Source organism: Cupressus sempervirens, chromosome 10 (assembly GCF_028749045.1).
Source record: "Cupressus sempervirens isolate cs-2001-9-10 chromosome 10, ASM2874904v1, whole genome shotgun sequence".
Lineage (NCBI taxonomy): Eukaryota > Viridiplantae > Streptophyta > Pinopsida > Cupressales > Cupressaceae > Cupressus > Cupressus sempervirens.
The window spans coordinates 989,473,691-989,477,488 of NC_143127.1; positions in this window are offsets into that span (position 1 = coordinate 989,473,691).

Genomic DNA, 3,798 nt, shown 5'->3' on the forward strand with positions numbered 1-3,798 from the left:
GCATATTTCTTAACCTCTCAAATAGGTTAATGATAACTTTCAAATCGTGCATTCTGGAGTAGGTTAATTAACCTCTCCAAAAATGCATATTTTTTAACGTCTATGAAGTAATTATTAACCTATTTAAAATTTCTCTATGAGAAATAAGACATGTCAATGGGAGCAATTGGCAATAAATGTTTTCAATTATCTTTTGTCCCCTTCTTGATGGTTTAATATTCAACCATTTTTAAGCTAAGGTTGATAGTTTTGAGGATGGCAACAATGCAATGTGAGCTATTGTTGCTAGTAAAATGCTCTCAGTCAGCAGCACAGGAGGATAAAGCTGCATTGACTTATGTAGAGTAGCATGCAGATATTTCTTATCTTTTAACTCTTCGAAGCTGAAACTAACCTCTTCTTCATCAGCACTTGTCAGTTGTGATGATCTCTTGCCCAATACATGTAAGATTTTAGTGTGAATGGAATCCTCCATGGCCGAATGAGAAGAGAGAAGCTAGAAAAACCATGAGAGAGCAGCAAAAGTAGTATGTTCACTTGCTTAAGCAAAAACTCACCACCTTTTCCTTCTATATATATATATATATATATATATATATATATATATATATATATATATATATATATATATATATATATATATATATATATATATATATATATATATATATATATATATATATATATATATATATATATATATATATATATATATATATATCATGCTGCTAAACATTTTAAGATATTCTAAATGAACATCTTCATGAATTAATCCATTTGAATTATCTGAAAGAAGTGCGATGAACATGAAAATAAGATCATCTCTTTGAGGACCTTCTACGGAGAATTGTTCCCTTCTACAACTTATCTCCTCAAAAGAAAACTTGTGCACTACTTCAAGGAAACCGTAGAGAATTTTTTAAATGTTGTAGAAGGTATTTTGTTAGATGTTGTCATTGCAAGTGCTTTTATGTATATGTACACAAAATGTGGAAGTGTAGATATGGCACATCAACTATTCAACAAAATGTCTCAACGAGATGTGATCTCATGGAATACAATCATTGCAAGATATGCACAGAGCGGTGATCTTAATTAGGCTTTAAAGATCTTCAAAGAAATGCCTTGATTGGATGTGGTATCTTGGACTGCCATGATATCAAGTTATGTTTGGTATGGATTTGGTAAAGAAGCCTCAGATTTCAAATGAAGCAAAATGGGATCTAGCCCAATCAATTCAGCTATTCTAGCACGATACCCATCTGCACTAAGATGGTAGCTCTGGGACATGGTAAGGAGGTTCATGGTGACATAATTTAGGTTGGTTTTGAGTCAAATGTCTTTGTATCATGTGCATTTTTACATATGTATACTAAATGTAGAAATTTAAAAAAAAGATGCTCGAATAGTATTTGACAAAATGCATCACCGAAGTATCATCTCCTGGACTTCAATGATCATTACTTATAGTTAAGGCAAAGAAATCAACTTTGAAAGGTTCCCCACAAATGCAAAAATAAAAATGTAGAGATAACGAAAACATTCCAGTCTAGCTCTTTGGGGACTGAAGCGGAGCTAAAGAATAAGGGAAATATGGTGTTCACATCAAGGTTAGATCCCCCTGGTTTTGATATTGATGATTTTCCCAGGGCATCTATAGAGCTTCTTGGAAGAGAAAAATTTGGGAGCACATACAAGGTAGTGCTTGGAACGTGTGAATCTTTGGTTGTGAAGAGGCTTCAAGATATGAATGTTTTGATATTGATGCTAATGGAATCCTGAATGTTAGTGTTGAAGACAAGATTGCAGGGATTAAGAATACCATCACGATTAACAATGATAAGGGTAGGCTGAGCAAAGCTGAGATTGAGAGAATGGTGGAGAAAGCAGAGAAATACAAGGAAGGAAATGAGCATGTGCAAAAGAGATTAGATGCTAGTTACATTTTGGAGAACTATGTCTACAACATGAGGAATACTATCAAGGATGAGAAGTTCAGTAAGAAGATTTTTTATAGTGATAGGGACAAAATACAAAAAAATACAAAGAGTACAATTGAATGGCTAGATGCCAATCAGCTGGTAGATGCTTGTGAGTATGAACAGAAGTTGCATGAACTGGAAAATGGAAAATGTTTGTAGTCATGTTATCACCCATGCTTACAAATCAGCTGAATAAAAGGGATCACGAGTTAGAAGAAATTTAGGATAGATACTTCATAGCCAAACTCAAGATGGAAATGTGTTAATTCTAAACTATGAATCAATGATGATCATCCTAAATACTTACAGGGCTTTTCGGGATAGATCAATTGTGTCTGGGTAGATAGAGTTAGTAGCTAGAAGAATTAGTGATTGTATATGTAAACATCTTTAGGAACTCTAGCTAAAGTTTTATTTTTGCAAGTTTCCTTGTATAGGTTAATTTTATTAAGGTTAATTAACCTCTCCAAAATTACATATTTTTGAGTTGGTTATTAACCACGAAGAGGTAGTTATTAACCTCTATGTCTATATAAGGACACCTATTGGCTTTGTAAAGGGAATTTTTGGGCTTTGGAAAGAGGGAGCACTATGCTAGAATTTTGATTAGAAGTTGATATTTGGAAAGTATGTACAAATTTCATCTTTGTAATCAGAAATTCCTCTTAGGTTCTTGGTGCAAGAAAATAAAGGAATGTGCAGTTTGAGTTCTCTTCTTCTAAATCTAAATTGTTAGAAATGTTGATTCTCTTTGTAGTGAGCATTCTTATAGTATGGTGTAGATGTTTATGAATCTGTGGATCAACATTGTGCTAGTAATAGTTTTCAAACGTAGATCTTGATCATTGTTATTAGTGATTTTAAGTTATTAGTTCAGGAAAGCTTTGAAGTCATGTGGTGCATTCATCATCATGAGCTTTCTCATCTTTAAAAGTTTTATTCCATCTTTTATTTGAAAAACTTCAAAATTATATCATACGAGGGAGCTGCCCCTCTAAATGTAGAGGAAGGTTGCATGCCAAGGGCCTCTCCAACTATTGTGAATGGTTTACCACACACTCCATTGGGCATATTCTACTATGACAAATATGTTTACCAATTGTACTGAATTTAGTCCTCTATCTAGTGTGTAGGGCTTCCAATCTCAAAATAAATGCTTGATCCCTCATTTATATTTTTTGGCTTGCAGGGTTTGTTTGAGGGGAATTTTTGGTTGATTGATGTGTTAACTACTATTTCATGGCTATATAAAATATAATTATAGACATCCAATCTTTGTTATTGTCTTTTATTTTTCACATCTTATAGTTATTTGTATATTTTTTAAGGAATATACATTATTTTAAGAAAAATATAGTGGACTTTCAAATCCAGTGTCGTTCTATTATTTGTTTATTAATTTAAAGATATTGTTAACAATTTTATCATAGGAAGGAGCAAACTAAGCATGTAATATCTTGTATCACATAGTACTCATTCACTCTTCAAGAGTCTTTAGTGTTTGGCTAATAAAGATATCAACAAAATCTTTTCCATCAAAGTTATGAATGCTTTCTCTTTTACACTCTATATGTTGTAGGAGAAAATCACCGGGACTAAGAGTAAGACTGATGAGGACTATACAAAACTATTTCAATTCCTTAAAGAAGAATGGACTACCACACCACTCTCTAAGTAGCTAGTTGGAAGTTTAGATGTTGAGTTGTATGGTTTTAATTAGTTTTTTGGTTAATAGCCAAGATGGTTTTAGACTTCTTTTAATTACCCTCTATGTGTGGAGTACATACTATATTTATTTTATACTGAAAGAATAGAT